Source organism: Lactuca saligna, chromosome 9, assembly GCF_052625555.1.
Source record: "Lactuca saligna cultivar CGN05327 chromosome 9, ASM5262555v1, whole genome shotgun sequence".
Lineage (NCBI taxonomy): Eukaryota > Viridiplantae > Streptophyta > Magnoliopsida > Asterales > Asteraceae > Lactuca > Lactuca saligna.
Window position 1 is genome coordinate 97,611,244 of NC_136425.1, and position 24,633 is coordinate 97,635,876.

Genomic DNA, 24,633 nt, shown 5'->3' on the forward strand with positions numbered 1-24,633 from the left:
ATTGATTTAGATAGTAGATCGAATCTAGCAACAGGCTACTGCCCCTAAAGATACGCGAAGGGTGACATCTCATCAACAGCGAATTCCAGGAGATCAAGTCTACAATTGTTATTAAAGGTGTGGTATCTGTTATTCATATCTCCCATACATCATGTTGAAGATCAGATATGGATCGCGATAAATATCACATTTTATTCAACTTTTAGGAAGGCTTTACTTGTTTAACTCTCAACGAATAAGATGGCCAAATTCCATCTTGACCACATATGCCTATCATGCAGTTCATGGTATACCCAACAATGTGTTGGGTTATGAGCATTCTAACAATCCTAAGTGTACATGCAACCCTAAATACCATGGATCTATGTTTTCTCTGTTATACATGCAAATAAGAACTTTCCAAGGTATTATCCTAATCTAGCATACAAAACAATAAATGTGACAAGATAGAATACATACCTCTTTGATGTAGGAAGTCTTCATGAAGCTTGAGTGTCTAGTATCCCAAGTGTGACACCTCAAATGGTTCACACAACACCAAATACACTTGGAATAACTTGAGAGAATTCTACACATCATGAAAATCGGCTAGCCCTCTCTAGAATGATACTACTGGCCGATTTTGTGAAGATTAAGATCTTTATATAGTGTTACAATTAGGGTAAACCCTAATTGTCATGACTTTCCATTTAATTGGATCCATGGGTTCAAATACACCATGGAGCATCCATGGACCATCCTATGGGTTTTAGCCCAAATTGATTATCCATGGAGCATTAGCCCACTATACAAGTATGGATGATTACACAATCAACCCATATATTTAATTAGTCTTCTTTTGATCACTTATTTAATCATAGATTAATTCTTGATCAATACTAATTAAATAATCTTATTATTCTTATTATTAATATACTAGAACTTATAATATATTAATAACCATAAGTGTCTTATTTCTCTCATTATAGTCTATCCAAATGCATGAGGCCATGCAACCCAAATGGACCATGTCGGGTCGGGTCAAGTCTTACCAATTATAGTAATGGACGTAGACATTAATCCAACAGTCTTCCACTTGGATAAGTCTAAAACTAATATTGCGTATGACTTCAGGAACCGACTGGCAATCGTAGCTCTCAAAAGCTTCTGTTAAACTCTAACCTTGTAGATGAACTCTGACCTTTGTCAGTGACTTGTCCATTAGATAAGGGATCATATATTCCTCCATTCTAGATATCGTATTGACTAAGACATGGATTATAATCATTCTCTCTGTCCATTTTTTGTTTCCCGATTTCCGATTTATGATGACTGACTAATTGAACAAATCAAATCAGTCCTGGCCCGGCCGAGCACTTCCATTTGTCATCATCAAATCATTGAGGGGCCCATAGATATCGCTTTTATCCCGAAGGTAAAAGGAATGGATAAACTTCGACTCATGGCTTGTTCTACTACTTGGTTAATCATACACAAAGGCACGTTTTATAGCATCGAGTTACCGAATGCGTTTTCGTGCAATCAATGTACAACCAACTCATAGTAACAACTCATATATCTAGGTTTGAAGAATATAAGATATTATCGTCTCATGATCACTCGTGATAAAATCCATGAAGTGATTCCAATGAGCACGAGTTGGATCCAATACTCAGAACTTATGAGCACTCATGAGTGTTGTATCCCTTTGTCCAACACCTTAGACCTCTACAAGCCAACCCATGACAGTCTTAATTCATATCTACTTCCAACATATGACCGACTGTGGATAGTTTGAATAACTTAGTCATTCCGGAAGAATGACCTAGTTTATTCGGGAAGTAAAAACATGCAAAGTGAAACACAATAATAATTGAATCCAATATGGTATCAAAACCTATGAACATAAATAAAACACCTTTTATTTATCACCATATGATTACACATTATTCATTGTATACTGTTTTAGCTATCAACTTTATTCTTGAATTTAAAACAATAGTTGTCCCATACTCCAAGCATGTACACCATGTTTTCTGAACACTAGTCATGCCATACACCAAGTATGCATACTATGTTTGTCAATGATATTCACTTTGTGAACTAGATCAATTGAACATAACTCCAATGATCCTCTTTTCACAGTCCTAAATCCTTACTGCATATACAAGAATTCCAAATTCATGCTATTTGCTGAAATCTGTTAGATTCTAAACTTATATGCATTGATCTTCTTGTAATGATTATGCACAAAGTCATAAAGGATTGACAACAAACATTCTAGAGCATTCCAAAGGAGATCAACTCCTTGGAAACATCCTTCTTGCATTAAGTTTCCTTAATCTTACACAGATTGAAAATTCTAACTTTGAAACCTTTCCAGATTCCATTTCGACTTATCACTTCTGAACAAGAGTTGCCTCCTTACAGATTATGTCAATATGGTCCTTCCAGAATTATCACTATACTTATAACTATCCTTGAGCAACCAATCTTTGGTAAACCTTAGATTGTCCTCGACAATTGTTTAATCCTTTTAGTCATATCCAGTTCTAAACCTTTTCCCTTCTTAATGCCCCAGCCATTTTGGAAAATTTTAGAATGGATGAATATAGCACATGTAATCGATCCTATATCCGAAGCATATGGGACACGATTCATGATGTCTCACATAAAGACTAAACCAGTCTTTTGCTATAACATTTCCATTTCTATTTGCCAAGTTCTCATAATTCAGATTATGAAAAGGGATACCGTAATCATAATCGAATTTAAGAACGCAAATAATGGACCCATATACAGAATTTCCTTATGTTGAGCCATTCCAACATGAAATTCATATATATATCCTTGACTAAATGATTAAAGCCTCATGATCTAAGCTTATAGACTTGAGATGAAGTATAGTTTCCTCTCCCTTAATTATAGCAAAACAACTTTTCCCAATTGAAACCTTTTGTTTTCTATAATTAACATTGCTAACTTGCAATACTTATCATAATTATCATGCTACCAATAACATGATGATTATTAGCATAACACTTATGTTCCCACTAGCTTTGACATGTATTCAGAAATCAGCTGACTTTCTTACCACAGTTCAGATTTCTGATACTAGATTGTTTTAATAAGACTTTATCAAAATCATACCCTTCCCTTAGATAGCACCCTTGTGTGACTAAACAATTATGAAGAGTGATGCCGTAATCATAATGGTTAGACCTTTTTGCCACTTCTCACAAGTCCAGGTTAGTGTGCCGGTAAACCACACACGCTCCACTAACGACTTTGAGAATGCAAATATCACAATTGCTATCTAGCTAAAATCTACTTAGTGAAAGTGTTTCCTCACCATTATTTTCATGAATCGGAGAGAAACCTTATGAAACTTAGATTTTTATGGTGTTTGAGTTCCTACCCATATGAATTTGTCAAAACCATAATCACAAGACAAGGATAATGACAAATCCAAACTCATATGGATTGAACTCAATCTTAATTTCTAGCCACCTTGCAGCTCAAGGGCCTGCCATTGCTTCCAAGTTGTTGTGCAACACATTGAGAACTATAAGAAATCATATTCAAAGCCAACTCTAACTGGAATGGGCACAGAATATGTCAACACGATAGGTTATAAACCTCAAGTCGTGTGCTAGTGAAGAACTTCAGGTTCTATTCTTGATTAGTTCTTGAGACTTTTAAGACTCCCACTATCCTCTTCACCAATAAGACTCGCTTGTCAAACATCCAAGAGATAGTGTAGATTCTAACCAAGACAAACACTTTACACAATTGGCCTAAGTTGGTCTTTGTTTTATCCAAAACATCACAACTTACCAATTTCAAATGTACAAGAGTAGAAAACCTTTACTCTTACATTTGACAAGTGTTTTAAACCTTCTTTGAGACATGTCACTCAAGTTACAATCTTGGAGTATGACTCTAAGACTTGTATTGGAACGAAGAATGACTCATCTTCTTAATTTAACCACTTCAACAATTCAAGTTCCTCTTCTTAGTCATAACAATGCACTAAGATTTTCCTTGGAGAACTAATTTTGATATGGTATCTTAATCATTAAGATGATCACAAAACTGATACTAAAGTACTCTCCCATCTTTTCAGATTTGAGAAACTTTTATCCTTCTACCTAATTTGATTCTTCTTATTCGCTCTGCCATACATTGGAACCTTTTCCAATGTCTCAGAGTTACACTTAAGCTTGTAAGTATAACCATATTTACTGAGCTTTAGTAAATTATGTCGAATAATCTTATCGATCTTTTGTGGTGGACTTAATCAGTGCACAAGAATGTGTACTCGATGCCTTAGTCCTTTACTTGACTCACACATCCATGTGAACGAGTAATTAGTCTAAATTTTTCCAATACTTGAAAGTTTTCATTCATTATGCAATACAACTTGCATGATTCCAAGTTTCGGTCCAATTGAAACTTGGGTGATGAGAATCTTTCATTATTTGGTAAATTTAGACATTACCACAAATGAAAGAATCAATTTCATATTTCCACTCTTGCTATTAATGGAATCATATAAGCAAGAATTTCTTCTTGAAATGCCATTGTAAGGATATTTTAAAATAAATAAAATCAAAAATTTTCTTCTATTTTAAAATTTTGCGGAAAAACTTATCCTTACAATCCATATGAAAACTTGTTGTTAGCTATTCCTAAGCAATATCTCATAACTCCTAAGAAGTAGCTCAAGAATCCGATCTTCAAACTACGCGATAGAAATCCATCTATGCGATCAGATTCAGCATATTCTTTCTTTAAGTTCCTTTACTTTTCTTTGATTCCTAAAACATCAACATGTGACCCAGTCACATCATGTAATAAAAATCTCAGAATACAAACTTAGCAGAGTTAGATAGTGGACATTACCTGAAGTAGAGTCAAACTTATTGACTTTAACATCCTTAGGTAACTTTTCCTGCTTTGCAACCAATGCCCCTTTCTTTGGCAATATAAACATATGGACCCTTTGATAATGGTACACGGGACTATCACAGACTTAGCTTTTCTCTTTACCATTTGGTCAACCAAGTTGACTATGGCCGATCCCTTTCCATTGGGAAGAGAATGCTTTTCTGGATTTCCTGTGTCATTATTGTCAATATCCATCAAGTTTTAAGGAAATTGATCTTAACAAATAGATAAGATCATTAAGGTTCTTGTCATATTCTGTTTCATAGGTGTCCCAAAGGAACTCACTATGTGACTTAGAAAGTGATTGAACCACCAACTTTCTCAAGACTTTGACACCCAACTCTCCCGGCTTGTCAGTATGTGACTACATCTCCAAGACGTGACCATACATAGACCTTGCCTTGCCAATTGGGCTTGAGTGATCTTAAACTTTTCAAGAACTTGTGGGTTGGGGAGAATAATTTTAGTAGGTGAATGAAGTATGATTTCCAAGGGACATCATCTTCATTTACGAAAGCTTGTTTCAAGAGATTTAGGAAGATCATAAATGTCTAAACCAGACATCTTTTGGGAGATATTCAAGATAGTTGATTTTAAAGTCCTTAATATGACACTCAATATGAAATATTAAGGCTAGGACCCAACAAACTATTTTATAACTTAGAAGAGGGATGCCGTAATCAAAGCTATAAAATATTTGAAGGTAGGTGAATGACGATTCACCAATTTCCACCAAGATAAACGAAATGTATTATTAGGTTTTAATTGGTTTTGAAACTCCTAGATCTTTGAGATTCATTGAACTGTTCAATGGCATGTTTCAATGTCGAGTGTGCCCTTCAGGTTTTGTGACTGGGATGCCGAGGATCACAAAACAAGGTGTGAAGTAACCATGCAAATTACTTGGTACCCTTAAGTTTTTACCCCTCAATCGATGTGCCAGTTAACCACACACACTCCATCGATACTATGATAAACATTAAGTTACCCTTTGCCTACCTTGTTTAATATGAGTTAGTGTGCCGGTTAACCACACACGCTCCACTAACCGACTTAAACAAAGTGCAAACTGTAATTTCATGGATTAGCACCTTATTCACATTTTCCTAAGTAACTAAGATTGGGTATTATTAAGAGTTTAGTTACTTAGTATTTATCATTAATACTTTTAATGAAGGGAGAATTATAGTCCTGTCAAACCCGTTCGGCTAACAACCCTCCACCAGTCAAACAAGCAGTGGGTGAGAGTGGACACCCATTAAGTTGCCATTTTATAGGCAACAACCTTATACCCACCATATAGACCGGCTTCATGAATGAGGCGTACTAGCGGTAAGACTGAATTTACTCTTATACACATATATATTATTAACTTATAATATTATAAAGTATAAGGGTTGAATTTTAACTCTTTAAAATTCTAAGGGCTGACTTGGAATGAAAGTATTCATAAGAGAAAACTTTACAAATTCCAAAACTTGAGGGCAAGTTTTGTGTCACACCCCGAAAACCGAAGGCGGAAACATTTCCGAGGCGGACTCCTCATTGAGTATCAAATCCAATGCACATAGTAAGCGAAGTAAAACACAAAACATTACATTACATTACATAGATATCATTACATCAGTTGAAAAGTAAAGTAGTACAAGTTGCATAGTTACATAGTTTATACAAAAGAAAGACGTGACTTCCATTCGCTCCGTCTTCAACAAAAGAACGCAGGGATACCTGTCTAAGATGAACCTGAGAATACAAGCAGTTTGAAAATCAGCAAAGAGCTGGTCAGTTCATAAGCGGTTTATTTTTATGAAATTGTACAAGATTCCTTTTAAATTCTGAAAAGGTTACGACCCAAGAAAATCCCATATTTTCTTATATAAAGTTAGTTGCCAAATCCAAAAGTAAAGTAAACGATGTCTAATTAAAACATGATTGTTCTTGTGAAATGTAGTTCAATTGTTTAACTTATTACACTTCTCTAATTTCGTACTACTATTACTCAGGAAGAACCCCATGTTCTCCTGACTGTGTGTGTGTGTGTGAACTCTTACTAGTTCTGATTATGTTCGGTGTCCTTCCCAGGAAAACCCCATGTTTCCCTTATATATATACACACGACATTTTAAATTTTAGCAGGATACATACAACATAGTAAATTAGCAAGTTGTAATTCTGACAGCATAATTAGGGAAATAAAATATGATCATAAAACAATTTATTTGCGATGGTGGTTGGGTCAGACAATTCATCAAACACTTGGCGTGTGAAACTAAAAGTGAGAACATAACCAATGCATTTATCATTAAAGGGATTGAAGCCAGAGGTGATTACCTTATTCTTAAAAGAATTAACACAAAAGATGACACATCCTTTCTTGTTTTTCTAGCACAATTAACAAAACTACTAATATATTAGGCTTTATACCAATCTTTGTTAATAACTCATGCCCCTCAGCAAAACCATATCTAAATAAACCATTACTAATCAGAATATGAATAGAGCTGAGATGTATAATTTAAATTCAACAAAAAATCGATCAACCCAAAAATCGCAAAAACGAAGGCTTTAATTTGGAGAGAAATTGAAAAAGAAAGATGATTTTTTTTTCAACCCTTTGAATCGACATACCAGATGGCCGAAATAGAGGATGCATATGATATTGAGAGGATGATAGGTGAGCTTTTGTTTCAGCGATTTAAACTTTTTTGGGGTCGAGCTTGACTTCTGTGGGGATGGTAATGAAGGACAATGGTTGTTGAAGAACAAACACCCACGATGAACAGACACTAGTGAATTGGGAAGGGATGGCAGCACAGTTACTTGATTTGCTGAAGTGAGAAATTAAAGATGGAAAAAAAAAGGTATCGATGATTTGGAGGAAGCTAGGCTTAATGATTTTCCAAAGATACAATATTTATTTTTTGTTTAAAAAGATCAAATGACCAAGCTACCCTTATTCATATATTTAATGATTTTTTTTTCTAAAATCTCATTAGTCCTTTCAAGCACACAATAATTGTCATAAACATTTGAACCTAACTCTCTCTCTCTCTCTCTCTCTATATATATATATATATATATATATATATATATATATATATATATATATATATATATATATATATATATATCGTGCTATAACATCCCCCTATGGCATGTATCACAATATTGTCCGCCTTAGGCCACTCGGCACGAAAACTTCCCAAGGGGTCACCCATTCCAGTACTAATCTGGTCCAAGCATGCTTAACTACATAGTTCTTATAGGATCTGCTCCCCTCACAACTTTAAAACATGTTGTGACAAAGAAGGTATCAACACCCCCATTTTAAGGAAATGTTTCATTATCCTTCCAACAGAATGTGGGATCAGGTACAACCCACTTTTACCCCCCCCCCCATTATAGGGTCTGATATCCCTCTCGAACACATCAACCCATGCCCTAACTCTAATACTATTTGCAACATCCCCTTATGGTACGTATCACAATATTGTATGCTTTGGGCCACTCGGCATGAAAACTTCCCCTTATGGAACGTATCACAATATTTTCTGCTTTGGTTCACTTGATATGAAAACTTCCTAATGGGCTACACATCAGCACTCGTGGCTTTAAAACGCGTTGTGATAGGGAAGGTATCCACACCCCTTATAAGGAATGTTTAGTTCTCCTTCCCAACTGATGTGGGATCAGGTGCAACCTACCTTCCCCTTGCCTTTATAGGGTTCGACGTCCACGTCGAACACATCGACCCGTACCCTAGCTCTGATACGATTTTTAACATCTCCCTATGGCACGTATCATAATATTGTCCGCTTTGGCCACTCGACATGAAAACTTCCCCCGGGGTCACCCATCCAGATACTACTCCTGCCCGAGAATGCTTAATTGTAGAGTTCTTATGGTATCTACTGCCCTCACGGCTTTGGAACGCGTTGTGATAGGGAATGTATCCACACCCCTTATAAGGAGTGTCTAGTTATCCCTCCTAACCGGTGTGGGATCAGGTGCAACCTATCTTCACCCCCATTATAGGATCAGGTGCAAGATATCTTTAAAATATCGTCCGCCTTAGGCCACTCGGCACGAAAACTTCCCAAAGGGTCACCCATCCCAGTATTACTCCCACCTGAACATGCTTAACTGCATATTTCTTATGGGATCCACTGCCCTCACGGCTTTAAAACGTGTTGTGATAGGGAAGGTATCCACAACCCTTATAAGGAATGTTTAGTTCTCCTTCCCAAGCAATGTGGAATCAGGTGAACCCTACCTTCGCCCCCATTATAGGGTTCAATGTCCCCGTCGAACATGTCGACTCGTGCCCTAGCTTTGATACCATTTGTAACATCCCACTATGGCACGTCTCACAATACTGTCCACTTTGGTCCACTCGGCACAAAACATCCCAGGGGTCACCCATCCTGGTATTACTCTCACCCGAGCACTCTTAACTGCAGAGTTCTTATGGGATCTGTTGCCCTCACCACTTTATAACGCGTTGTAACAAGGAAGGTATCCATGCCCCTTTTTAAGTTAATGTTTCGTTCTCACTCCAAGTCGATGTGGGATCAGGTACAACTCACCTTGAAATATTTTGTTCTCCCTCCAAGCCGATGTTGAACCCTATAATAGGGGTGAATGTAGGTTGCACCTGATCCCACATCGGTTGGGAAGAAGAATTAAACATTCCTTATAAGGGGTGTGGATACCTTCCCTATCACAATGCATTTTAAAACTGTGAGGACAGCAGATCCCATAAGAATCATGCAGTTAAGCATGCCCGGGTGAAGGCAATTCAGTGATGGGTGACCTCCTGGGAAGTTTTTGTGTCACGAGCCAAAAGCGGAAAATATTGTGATAAGTGTCGGAGGGGGATGTTAGATCAACATCTCATCATACCAGACCTTCTTCATCTCCTTATCCGCCACATACTCCAGAACCAAAAGTTCCCTCACTCGGAACAATGCGGTGATCTTAGCCATCATCTTAGTAGTCTAGCGTAGATCATGAAAATCTTGTGCCAACTACAACACCTTAATTACCAGTGCTAACTCAACCCTGAACCTGGTCACAAAGTCATCTCGGGTCATCGAATCAACCGCAACATCACCAACGGAGCGCCCAACCTTCTTCCACCAATCTCATGCCTTGTCCTCTAGAAGATAGGAAGCAAGTCTGACCTTTTGCCACTCATGGTAACTCCTGTTGCGGAAGGCGTTAGCACATCCGCTATCCACCTCCTAGTCACTATCGAGTCCTTCATCCCATGATAATTTGGAGCTCTACATGCTCGAAACTCTCTGAAGGTCAATGAACGCACCCCAACCAAGGCCACAAACACATAATGAAAGGCACTTAACTGCTCATCCAAAATCTCTAGAATACCCTCCATGACTGTGCCAAATATCACAAGATTCTGCTTAAGAATGCAACGCAGAATCTCAGACGAGATGAACTCCCACATTTGATCATCTAGTTGCCTGGCTCCATAACCTAAGCCTGAACCCTCTCTAGCACTAGAACTGCCAATAGGACTGCCTTGCAATGTTACCAAACTAAAAATCAACAATATAAACCATCATAATAAGCATCATAATACATCGAGGGAACACAATCTCTACAAGCTTCCCAATTTCATTATAGCCTACCTTGACTCGAGTACAGATCCTCTACTTCCAATAGTACGGGCTCATACTACCTTCCACATCTAGCTGTACTTTCCTCAACGATTTCATTGAATCTGCCAAGTCACCCTACATCCATACAATTAACCCTCAACAAAATAAGGCTCCCAACACTAGATCCCATTCTAGGTTTTCCTAGGGAAAACTCCACACTACTCTCTACCATTAGCTGTAGAAAGCACTCCCACTAACTTCCTCTAAATAGCTCACGAATAGAATTACATATCACAAAAACAAAATAATTCTTCGAATGAAAGCTCTCACACTACAATGGTTGGACTCAAACAAGAGCTACACAATAGAGTTAAAACCTAACCTTCGAAAATTATTTAGTTCTCAAAATATGTAACTTATAATATTTGCTTACAAGTTAGCTTAAATTAGTAGGAACTCCTAAAAGCAAAGAGGAAGCAGCATTCATGAATCAAGTAATCAGAACCAAGCATCAACTAATCAGGCCATCCTATCGCTAATTGATCAGTACTAGCATGCAAGTCTTTTTAAATGCTAAATAAGCTTTTTATTTGATTCCTTGTTATATTATGATATAATCTTTTTATTAAGTATTATGACAACTAGACCATGGTTTGGATCATTCATTGAGTAAGTTTGGTTGAAAGGGTAAACATTTCATATTTTGCAAAGTACTAAAATCAATACACTAGAACACAACACATAATCTTGGATTATGCCACTCGTAGAAGTCATTTTGATGTAGAAAGGTGATGTGCATTGTTATTTAAGAACTAGGAAATGTAAAACAAGAATATAACACATAAAGTGGTATGAAGTAGCTAATTCGAAAGTTTGATATTGATCTAATAGTGATAAGAACGTGACATGTGCATGCCAACTTGAACGCATCGCACCATAAGAGAACACGACACATAACCTAGTATTATGTGTCGCATAATCACGGGCATGTGAGATATGTATTAGGTTCTAAGTCTGTCTTTGTTCGTCATACACCCATTTGAGATGCAGAAAAATGAGGCGGTTTTTTAGGGTTTTGGACAAGATTGAAGCTCTAACCATAGGATTGCAAAGAGAAGAAAGAATCAAGTAATTTCTATTGAATCCAGGTATCATGCTCTCTCTCTCTCTCTCTCTCTCTATTAAGCTATTTTTGTTCATTGATGATGGTGTTTGAATAAGTTACTACAAGATTGATCCAAATTCTTTAAATTCTTGTATGATGTTGTTGTGAGTGTTATGATTATGATACTAAGGTAATTATGAATTTAAAGTTTTTATGCAAGAAGGAAATTAGTGGAAGATACATGATGTCTTTGTTGAGAACAAGAATGGAATATGACGATTTCTCATATCTGGCATTATCCATTTAGATGCAAGATTCCTCATTATATCCTCACTCATTTAACCAAAGCTTTGGTGGCATGGAGTGGTTGTCACAACTACTTCAATGTTTAACACTTCATATTTATAAACCTACAATATATATATATATATATATATATATATATATATATATATATATATATATATAATATACCTTCTTTCTGACCCTTAGCAATGATCAAGTTTATATTCTATACTTTCCACTTCTGGTCAATGGACATATCATAACGGCCCTAATTATCAAGTAGTAGAACTGATATCAACATCCTTTTAAAGTCTATACTAAACTTTACCTTCTTTAAACTTCAATTCATACCCAAATTTGTCTTGAGAACCACATCTTCGACACCCATAATATTCAGACACTTGTTATCATCCAGTCTAATCTTCCCTTTGTAGTCTGTAAAGTTATATATTACAACTCTAGAATGACTAGTATGAAATGATGCACCAAAATCCAATACCCATGATTAAATTTCATTTTGAATTGAATGAAAAAGAGTCACCCCAAATTTTTTTTGGCGTATTCATCTCCTTCTTGCCTTTATCTATAATGACCTTTAATCATAGATTTTTGACATCACCATTATTTTTGTATTTCTAACATGTAACCTTTTATTAGAATTTATTCCTCTGTCTTCGGTACTCAAAATACTACTAGAATCTTCTTGACACTCCATTTGTGTACATCCTCACATAGATTAAACTGTGAATGTATTTGAATGTCATCTTAGCACCTCTAGCTGAGTTGATAATTATTGGGAAAATGATAATAGTAGCATTGTCATGACTTCGTCCTTGAATCTAATATCAACTGAGATCAACATCGAGATGATTGAATTGAATTCGTTCACATGATTAGTCACCAAGCCACCCTCTTTCATCTTCAAATACATCAACTTTTGAATCAAGAAAACCTTATTATGTATTGAATATTTTCGAACATGTCAAGTAGCGCATTAATCAAACCATGAACAATCTTCACATTGACAATATTGTAAGCAACGTTCTTTTTCAATGACAATCTTACCATGCCAAGTGTATGTCGATCAAATAAATCTATTGCTTCAGGTTTATTTCCAAACCATGGCTCATTTAACTTCTTCTAGTAGAGATAATCTTTGATGTTTCATTTTCCATAAACCAAAATCATGACCAATAAATTTGTCAATCTTAACTCTCCAATATTTATCTATATCTTTGATACTAGTTTATTGGGTAACACAACAAACCAAGTTAATCACTTCAGACAAAACGATAAACAAACTTCAGTAAAACTTGTAGAATAAAACTTCTAAAAAAATATAATAAAAACTAAACATAGTATTTACCGTGATTCGGTCAAAGTGACTTACATCTACTAGCCAGAGAGAGAAAGAAAGAGAGAGAGAGAGAGAGAGAGAGAGAGAGAGAGAGAAAGAGAGAGAAAGAAAGACGATTTTATTTAACTTCCAAGAACAATTATAATCACTCATTAAGATTACACCCACTTGAGCTCTAAAAGAATTTCTCTTACTTAAAAATTACTCCAAAGAATATACTCTCAACCTCACAATAATTTGTTATGTTTAAATTTTGGGAAATACCAGCTATAGACATTTTTTTTTGTTGAATTCCAAAATATATACACAAAAAATTGGATTTTCGAGTATAGACATGGATTCCACGGAGGAAAAATATGAGGGCTCCGTTGAATCCATTGTAGCTCCGCAGAATGGTAAATTCGTAAATAAATCAAGGTATTAAAAAAACCTTAAGATCCATTTTGCGGAGCTACCTCCGAGGAATGAACTCATTCGGCGGAGCTACCTCCGAGGAATGGATCTTTATAATTTTTTTCACATCGATTTTCCGTGGTTTATACTTATTCCTCAACTAACTGTTTTCAAGAAAAAATTATAACAGTATGAATTTTTCTTGATAATATTTTGAATGAATGTGAGGTCGAAGAAAATAGTCTTTTAATCGGAGATCTTTACATAAAAGAATCATTGAAGGTGGGTTTTTTTTTGAAGATCTTTCATTGGAGTTAACACCGCGTAATGAGTTCATTCCTCGGAGATACCTCCACGGAATTGATCTTGATGTCTTTTTTTAATACATTAATTTATTTACGATTTTCCCATTCCGAGGAACCCTTCGGAGCTTACCTCCGCAAAATCAATATCTATACTTGAAAATCCAATTTTTGTGTCTATATTTTGAAATTCAACCACAAAAAATATCTATATCCGGTATTTTCCCATCACTTTGTATGACAAATGTTCATGAAAGTGTTATAGGATTGCAAAACTCATTCATAATTAGCCATGAAGGGATGTCTTAATTGTCAATCAATCACAAAACACTATACAATTGCTTCTAAAAAGATATATAATAAATAAATAAACCGTTTTATATAATAATAAAAATAAGAAATTATTTTTATTTCGTTACGAAATTTACCCAAGATACAACACATAATAAGATGTTAAGATTGGTAAAAACTAAAAAAAATGTTTCGAAAATGTGAATCGAAGTATTTGAATAGGGGCCCACCTGAAAAAGGTCAACTAAAACCGCCATCACCGTCTCAAAACCTGATTTCCTTTTCATGTGAAAAAAGCCATCTTTTTCGCTATTGAAGCCTCCTTTTCTAATATTTGTTTTCTGCTATTAATAAACAAATTACTTGTTAAAATCCTATGACTACAACCCCAATAAGATATTCAAAAAAAATGTAAACAAAAACAATAAAACCATCTTTTTGTTATGTGTCACAGAAAACATGGGTGAGGAATTTTGGAGTTTTCTTAATTTTAGTAATCCACACTTGTTTTTATCTCACAAAAGGAGTTGATTCATGGCGATACCCTTCTCTCTCTCTATTATTTACATATTTTCCTATTTTAATCTATATTTATGTAATTATAAATTCGTGTATAAATATACATACATCATTATACCTATGTTATGCTAATTCTGTTCAGTTTCTAATTAATCGGTGAGAAGTGTGTGTGAAAGACTGAAAATGGACCATCATGAGCATGAACGTGTGGAGGAGGAGGAGGAGGAGGAGGAGGAGGAGGAGGAGAGTGGGACTCCGGTTGCAAATTCTGTGAGGAGGAACGGAGGAAGTGAAAAATTCCAGTACAAGGAGTGCTTGAAGAACCAGGCATTCAGCATTGGCAGAGAGGCTCGGGACGGATGTGGAGAGTTCATGCCGGCCGGTGATGAAGGCACCTTGGAGGCTATGATTTGCGCCGCTTGCAGCTGTCACCGGAACTTCCACCGAAAAGTACTTGAGGTGCAACCACAGCATTACCAGGCTCCGTTTCACCACCACCAGATGGCACCGCCGCCGTTTTATTGCCACCACAACCCTGCTGGATACCTGAATGTGATGAGATCTCCGCCGTCTCACCACCAGCGTCCGCTTGCTCTACTGCCTACATCAAGGAATGACGTTGAAGACATATCAAACCCTAGCTCTAGCAGAGTTGGTTCCAAAAAGCGATTTCGTACGAAATTCACCCAGTATCAGAAGGATCGGATGCTGCCGTTCGCGGAGGCGTTAGGGTGGCGCATTCAGAAAGAAGATGAGGCTGTCGTACAGCAATTCTGCGCTGAAACAGGCATCAGTCGTCAAGTTCTCAAGGTCTGGATGCACAACAACAAGTATACACTCGGTAAAAGGCCCTAGTTATTCACAGTTCGATGAAACAGATGTGATTTCATCTCAAGTTCTAGAGATAATTAATTAAGTTAGGTTTGTTATCTTTTTTTTAAGGTTTACATCGATCATGATCTGGGATTTCTCAATCTAGATCGAACTATATCTAAACTAGCTAAATAGTGCTTTATTCGAAGTTCAGAGATGCTAGAATATTTTAATCAAAACGTAATGAGTTGGTATTGAATTTTCGGAGTTGATAATCGTTGATTGTTGTTTGTTGGCGTATATAGATGTTCATGAAGCTTATTTATTAATCATGTCATTTCACACACACATTCACATCGTACTGACCATAAAGATTTAATGCAGTGAGAGACGATGACGACGTTGATTGAGAATTAGGAAGACGTGTGATACATGCAAAGCTACCATAATTCATATCTGTCACCTGATATTTGCCTCTCTCTCTCTCTCTCTCTCTCTCTCTCTCTCTCTCTCTCTCTCTCTCTCTCTCTCTCTCTCTCTCTCTCTCTCTCTCTCTCTCTCTCTCTCTCTCTCTCTCTCTCTCTCTCTCTCTCTCTCTCTCTCTCTCTCTCTCTCTCTCTCTCTCTCTCTCTCTCTCTCTCACACATACACAGTCAACAAACATTAATTTGGTGTATACGAGCTTCGTCAACTTTTGTTCGTACTGCATGGCGTATTAATGTTTATTAATATAGAAGGTTTTAGTTACCGCCAAAAGAGACACTTGTGGCCTGGCAATTGGCACGACCACTGTAAGGGTTTAGGTTTGAGCATTATTAATAAGACCTTCTCGTATGCTCATTACGAGCCATCCTGTGGTATACGTGGATCACGACCACGACCGTACACACCATTCCGGCCGGTCGTGGTCGATCGTAGTCGTGGTTGGGTGTTGTGTGTTCCACGAAATCAAACGGAAAAACCTATTGGTTGATGTTTGCATGCTAGTTTCTTTTGCAAATGATTTTTTTTCTTATTTACCTTTCAAACATATTAAACTTTTTCTATAAATACCACACTTATATTAAACATACTCATACAATTTCTTTTTTCTTTTCTCACAAAATCACACTTCTTTTGCATTGTTCCAAAACCAATGGTTCCTAAAATGATGAATTTTATAGAAAATGAAGAAGAGAACTTAACACGAGCATGAGTAGCAACTTTAGAAGACCCACTAACGCCTCCTAATTTTTGGATAAAGGTTTGAAACGTTTTCTATGATTTAATGGGTTGCCAAAATCGTAGTGTTGATGAAATATGTTCGATGTATCGCGATATGAGAGTTAAATGTCTTGAATTCAATGATTTAAACACACATCGTTTAAAAACGTCAAAGTTTTGCGAAAATTAAGAGAGTGCCCAAAATTTAGTGAGTAAAAATAAGGTTTAAAATGTAGTTTTAAGTTGTTTGTGGTTGCATTTTTAAGGTTTTTTATGTTTTTTTTAATGTTGTATGTTTTAAATTAATATAATCTTGTTTCATTGAATAGAAAACTAGTTTAATAAAAAAAAATTATTATGTTTTGGAATTAAAATTAATTAAAAAAAAATGTGTTATTCTGTTTTAATGTATTTTTGAATTAAATATAGATAAAAAATATGAGGTGGAGTAGTAAGTTAGTGGTAGGTATCTCATGTTAGTGGTAGGAGAATATAATGATGATGTGGCACCAACCATATATGTGGTATGTGGTGGGTATAACGGATGGTCTAACAACTTCGAAGCCAAAGTTTAACCAACCAAATAGCTACTACTTTATAAAAGATAAGCGATTTTGATAGATGTCTCCGTACTCTATAGAAACAAAATATGTTAGGCTGGAGGGTGTATGCTGAAAGTTTCTTTCAAATTTTGTCTGCCATATTGATAGCATCTATTATGTTTTCTTATTATTTTATACTATGTTTTTATGTTATTTAAAACTAAAGATACTTAATATGCTTTCGAATATTCAGTTACAGTTAAAATGAGAGTTGGACAGCTTGACCCCTCTTTAGTTTTTTTACTATATCTCATGACTCGTAACTCTGATTGACGAGATTCAAAATATTCTAAAAACAAGACACAAATTCAAATGATTTTTGCGGTTTGAGAAAATGTTAATTCCTAATCACCACGACATAATGATCTCCAACATGACGTGGTGAATGGATCGGAATATTCACGACCAATCAGATGACTTGGCGGATACGGGATTTTGACGAGGACTACGACGTGATGGCGGTCAACCACGATCTAATGACCAATTATAAACTATAAATAGAGCCGAAAATTACCTGTAATGATATATCTTCAGCCCTAATTCGATCCCTACGAAAATAAACCTCAGAGAAGCCGTTCTAATCATGATTAGTATTTCAATTGTGTTCCTATACGTTTTTTTACTTTCCGAATTCATGTGTTAGAACCTGATGCTTTCATTTTGAGTAGATAAAACTCAATTGTATGTGTTGATTTCAATGGCTTTGGATTTTATTAGTTTGGTTATTAATTGTGTTTGATTGATCATCACAAGCATGTTAAAGTTATGATTTTTATTGTCTATTGTTGAGTTATGTATATTTAAGAGGACCAATCTAATTACATTAACTTGAATCTTAATTAGTTTATGCTCATTAAAATGTTAGTACTAGAGATTAATCAAATCCTAAGGTTAAATAATGTTAATATGCAACTTTGACTGTGTTATCCATTGTACGCTTTGATTGATTATCATGACCATTGATCAGAAATCACTAGATCATATCATTCATACTCCAAATATATTAAATTATTTATTTGTTCACTAATTGAATAATCATTGTGTTAATTATTCATTAATTATCAGTAGTAGGGGATACGATCAAGATAACTAGTCACATCAGAATTCGATAACCAACTAATAAATCTATTGCACTATTAACGATGTTAATCACGATTTTGAGAAGTAATCCAATCTAAACTTGAGTACCTGAAGTGATTCATTTACAGTCAGTTTATCTAGTTAGTTTAGTTATTAACTGAGTTTTAATAATCAAAACCCTCTTTTTATTGCTTTATTTTTTTAGTATAACCTATAATAGAAAAAAATTCTAATATTAATTTACTACTGTTCTCCATGAGTTTGATACTCTTGTTTATCAAAATTATATTATACTCGATCGAGTTCACTGCCTATAAAGTGTGATTTAGAGGCGATAAACTAAGAATTATAAATAAAAAACTAGTCCATTAAAAATAACACTTTATATGTCATCATTTCGCTTAGTTTTCTTTCCTTCACCAAAGGTGAGAGTGTGTTTGGGAAGCTTGCTTCGCACTTTTTTTTAAATAAAAATAATTGAATTTGATGATATATATATATATATATATATATATATATATATATATATATATATATATATATATATATATATATTAAATGAGTAATAAACATAAAAGTTAAAAATTAAAACGACTTCATTAATAAAAAAAATTACACTAAAATAAGCAAGATTAAAAATAGATAAATATACTAGAAAACAACAAATATTAAAAAAAACATAATTAATATCTTAATTTTAAAAAACCAAAATATGTCACTCGGAGTCGTCCTCGTCATCGACATCATTGTCATCTTTATTCTCATCAATATCATTCTCGTCCTCAACAACCGAATCCTCACTCTCGATGAACATATCTGACTCCTCATCTGATTCGTCAAACAAATCATTTTGTCGATACTTTATCGGCGGTTGAATGTGAGCCCTATAAACATTCTCTACCAAATCAGCACGAAGGGCGTGATAAATGTCTCGATCGTATACTTCTCTTCTATTTGCCCTATACTCTTGCGTACCAATGACTACTTTTTCGACATTTGGCAAAACTTTGTTTTTGTTGTATCGACATATCATTCTTCCTTCATCTTCAAAAATCATATTATGCAATATGATACACACATACATTACATGTTGCAACCTTTTTACTTTATATGACAGTGCTCCGACTTCTAGTACTTGCCAATGCTTCTTGAGCACACCAAATATTTACTCCACATCCTTCCTAGCTGACTCTTGCGCCTCATTAAACTTTGTTCATTTTTCACAAAAACATATAAAGGATGATATATACCATCAGTCAGATAGTGTGCACGCTTATATGCTACCCCATTTGCTTGAAAAGGTACATTGTACGGCTTTCCAAGGTAGAAATCGTTGAATACCGGTGACTGGTCCAGAATATTGATGTCTTTGTTTACACTAGATGGACCAAAGATGCATGCCATATCCAAAGATCATGTGATGCAATTGCTTCTAGAACAATCATCGTCTCTCTTTGGTCGCCTCACATGTACTGACCACGCAATGCATTGGGGCACAATGCCCAAGCCCAATGTATGCAATAGATATTACCAAGCATTCTGTAACACCCAAAATTTCAAACCAATTTAAACTTTAAAAAACATGTCAACTTCATTGAAACACTATAGCTTTGTTTTCAAAATAATAATTATCAGAGTTTTTCCCAGAAACATAAACATAATAGGAGGAGTTGTACGATCATGACTTCGCCTTACTACGATCCTCTGATGTACCTGAAACAATAAACTGAAACTGTAAGCCCGAAAGCTTAGTGAGTTACCCCCAAAATACTGATACACATACAGTCCACATAACAATATCAACATTAGCATATCATATCAATAAAAAAGAACAACCTGCACTGGGACCACAACTTTACAAGCTGGATTACCCCCTGGGCCCTCAGTACGAGTCTGGAATGCCTGCTGGGCCCTTAGCTCGCATCTGGAATGCCATCGAGCCCTCAGTATGAGTCTGGAATGCCTATTGGGCCCTCAGCTCATATCTGGTATGCTCCAGAGTCCTCAGTATGTGTCTGAAATGCCTACCGGGCCCTCAGCTCATATTTGGAACACTCTCGGGTTTGTTGGCTTCCGCACGGAGCAGTACAACCTCAACCCACCCCACATAACATGTCGACATGTAACAGATAAATGCACATATAGGTAATCAGTCAGTATCACAGGCAGTCCTACAGATCTACCCGACTAGCATATGAACTGGCATACATTACTAACTCAACTCAACATATCAACAACTACTAGGTTTTCAAATCCAATGGGCCGGCCTTGGTGCCTTATACCCTTAGTATAGTGAGGACAACTCACCTCGAATATGTCAGCTCGGTAAAATAATAGAAGCTCTCCGATCACTTGTCAAAGACTCCACCACCTATTACCACAATATAACATACGCATAAGTCCTTCACCTTATAAGGTGCTCCATAAACCACTAGTCAGCCCCTGGTCATAGTCAAAGTCCCCAATCAAGGTCAATACTCCATGTTGACCTTAACTCGCCGAGTACACTTGGGTACTCGTCGAATTCTCTAAAACACACTCCAACTCGCCGAGTCATCGGAGTGACTCATCGAGTTCCTTCGAATCTTCGATCAACCCTTAGGGCCACTCATCGAGTTCCCTCCTTGAACTCGACGGACATACATGCAAACGTGGCTTGGTTAAAACTCATCTGACTCGCCGAGTTGTTCTCCAACTCGTCATGTCTTATGGCAATCTTCATCGGACTTGCCGAGTTGTTCTTCCAACTTGCCGAGTTCACGACCATCTTCATGTGACTCGCGGAGGCAACTGTGCGACTCGCTGAGTTCATTCATCCATTTTATCATGCAGACAACTTTTAGGCCATGGCAAGGCCCCAAATTGTAGATCCAACCTCCTTAGGCCTTCTTATCACGTAAAGTTGCAAACTTTACATGCATGCAAGGCTCCAATGTCTCAAAAATCTCAAACTATGCTTGAAATGGGGTTTTACACATAGGGAAGGGCTCAAACTTGCTAAAACTAATAGCTTTATGGTCCCTTAATCCTCAGAGAGTTTAGATCTGAAGTTACAACTTCAGATCTTGGCTTATACCCTATAAAATGACTTTATAATCCAACCAAGAACCCTAATCTCCAACCAAGGAGGTCTAGAATGAAATAGAAAGAGGATAACAACTTGATACCTTCCCAAGAGATGACAAATGGAGTAGATTCGGATCTACCCCAAGCTCCTTGCCTCAAACCACTTACTTCCCAAGCTCTTTTCACTAAAATCCCCTTCCAAGGCTTCAAACACCCAAAGCACACAAACACACACGTATTAGGGTTGATAAGAGACTGCAAAGACGCTGAAAGAGGTTTGTGTTCCCTTAAATAAAGTGAACAACCCCAGGGTTTAGGGTTTTAAATGCCAGCTCCTACTCATCAAGTCCCAATATGGACTCGTCGAGTAGATCACTTAAACCTCGATCCTTCCCGCTGCTACTCGACGAGTAGATCACTCGACTCGTCGAGTAGGGCTTAACCCTAAAACTCGAATTTAGATAATACCTGGAAATTGGGGCGTTACACATTCATGGGAACCCACGTTTGCCTTCATGCACCTTGTACAACTAGTGGACATTGTCGATAATTGGTTTGCACAAATGTTGTCGCCTATACACCAAAATAAAAGCTTTGGAGAACTTGTACACATATTCTCGTACAGTACGCTCAGACATCCTTAAAATACTCGTCCCATTTGCCAGTGCCCATGTCGTAAGCTAACTGACGAATTGCAGTAGTGCATTTTTGAATTGGAGACAAAACTTTTTTTCATCTACCATCCAGCTTCCATTGGGAATATAGAAAATGGTCTTCCAAATTCCTAACAATATGTAGAAATAGCTCCTTCCTCATCCGAAACCGCCAAAGAATCTTTTCAGCATATATGGCATCATCTGCAAAGTAGTCTTGTTTAAGACGATTGTGTCCGTCTTTGCGATTTCTACGCAATGACAGTTTTCTTGGTTTATTTCGGGGATGTGAAGTTTGGCCTCGTCGGTTTTGAAAATATGCAATAGGCTTCGCCATGACAAAACCGAGAAATAATACCTCCTATTGAACCGTCAAATCGGATGACACAGATGATGACATTGTGTTTTAGTGATTTCTTAGAGAGAATATGTAGAAATAGGTTAAAAATAATGTTGGGTTATGTTGGTATTTATAGTGGGGGAAAAAATAATAAAATATAGAAAATTATATATATATATATATATATATATATATATATATATATATATATATATATATATATATATATATTCTTTTCAAATTTCTTAGCATTAAAAAGTTGGGGGCTCTAAGCGAACAAAAAGTTGGGGCCCTTTCATAAATACAATTAAAATCATTTTAATTTTGTTCATTGTTAATTTCAACATTATACATAATTTTTCTTTTCCTTTTTAAATAAAGTTCCTTACTCATATTTTCTCTTAGACATAATTTTTCTTTTCTTTGACAACAACTATCACCAAGACAATAAAAAGCCAATTGCACATTAATGGATTAGAGATTGGAAATACTTACTTTGCCTGCTTGGCAAGGTGAGTTCTTGAGAATTCTTGAGTCTTGGCAAGGTGAGTTCTTGAGAATTCTTGAGTCATGACAACTGAAATTCATTCCAACAATCCAACTAAAATCATTCCAATATCCAAAGTTAAAGTTGATTCCAATATCCAATATCTAAAGTCCAAACCTAATTCAAAAATCCAACTTGACACAGTCAAAATTTAAAAACATTAAGTCATATTAACCCTAATAGATAGTCTAATCGAAAAAGAAGAATCAACAATGGAGTTATCAGTTATTAGTTATGAAATATGAAGAAATAAAGAATCAAAGGAAGAACATATCGTTTCAAATTCAATAATGGAATGATGTAGAATCTATTTTTGAGCAGTCAAGATTCAAGAAGCGTTTTTTTGATTTTTTATCGAATCAAGATTCAAGAATTGATTATTTTCAAACTTCCGAGCCTGGAAGAATAAGAAATCGAGAACAAAGAAGAAGAAGAGTCGTTTAGAATACAATTGGGAATCGGCTACACTCCAACGGGTCTTATCGACGGAATTGCGATGATCATTTTTTAAAGGGATAATGACTTGAAAGGGTAACGAACTTTCGACTTTTGTCACATTTAGTCACTAAACTTTTTTTCGTTATCTATTTGCCATTGAACTATTGAAATTGTTCACATTTTACCCTTATGACCGGCTGTTACCGGTCATAAGGGTAAAATGTGAACAGTTTCAATAGTTTAGTGGCAAATAGATAACGAAAAAAAGTTTAGTCACTAAATGCGAACAAAATCGAACGTTCGTTTCCCTCTAAAAAGTTCAGTGACTAAATGTGAACAAACTTCCTATTCCTATCGTATTATGTTTTAGCAAAATTATTTATTTTTGTTTAATTGTAGTAACATTTGTTGATGAAGAAATCTATGAAATAAAAAAACAAAATGTAACATCCGGATTTCCAGGTATCATAATTGAAGTATTTTTCTTTTGAGTTAAGAAGAGAGACTCGACGAGTTGACGCCTCAACTCGTCGAGTAAGGTCGCGACTGATGACTCAGATTAATGAATGCACTCGACGAGTCGGTGAGGCGAATCGACGAGTCCACGCTGTTGGCAGAAACCCTAAATCTTTGGGCCCGAGCCATATTTAAAGGCACTTATGGCCTTCAATTGCGACTGCCTTTCTCATAAGTGAGAACCTTAGTGAGATTGAGTGTGTAAAGTGAGAGGAAGAGCTATCTTGAGCTTTTTGGTGTGATAGATCTGGACCCTTCTAGGTCTAGAGAGCCGAGAATATGAAGCTTTAGTAGAGTAAACCTTGGGGTTCGAAGTTAAGAAGAATAACCTTAACCAACAATGTGATGAAATAAAATGATGAGAGATAGGTGATGATAGAAAGGTGATGATAATTAGGTAAATAGATGATGATGAATATGTGATATAGGATGAAAGGAGATACCATAACCTTAACCAGCAATGTGGCGATGTAGTAATCCACCAGAGTATAGATGGCGACCACGGACTATTCTAGACAACCTAATGGAAACACCAGCAGACCTATAACCTGTAGGTGATGAATTACAATTTCA

General features: G+C 36.0%; 1 pseudogene; it reads left to right on the plus strand.

The window, feature by feature from the left end:
• Window positions 1-14,985: 14,985 nt before the first annotated feature.
• Window positions 14,986-15,662, plus strand: LOC145016598 (zinc-finger homeodomain protein 2 pseudogene; annotated as a pseudogene).
• The last annotated feature ends 8,971 nt before the right edge of the window (window positions 15,663-24,633 follow it).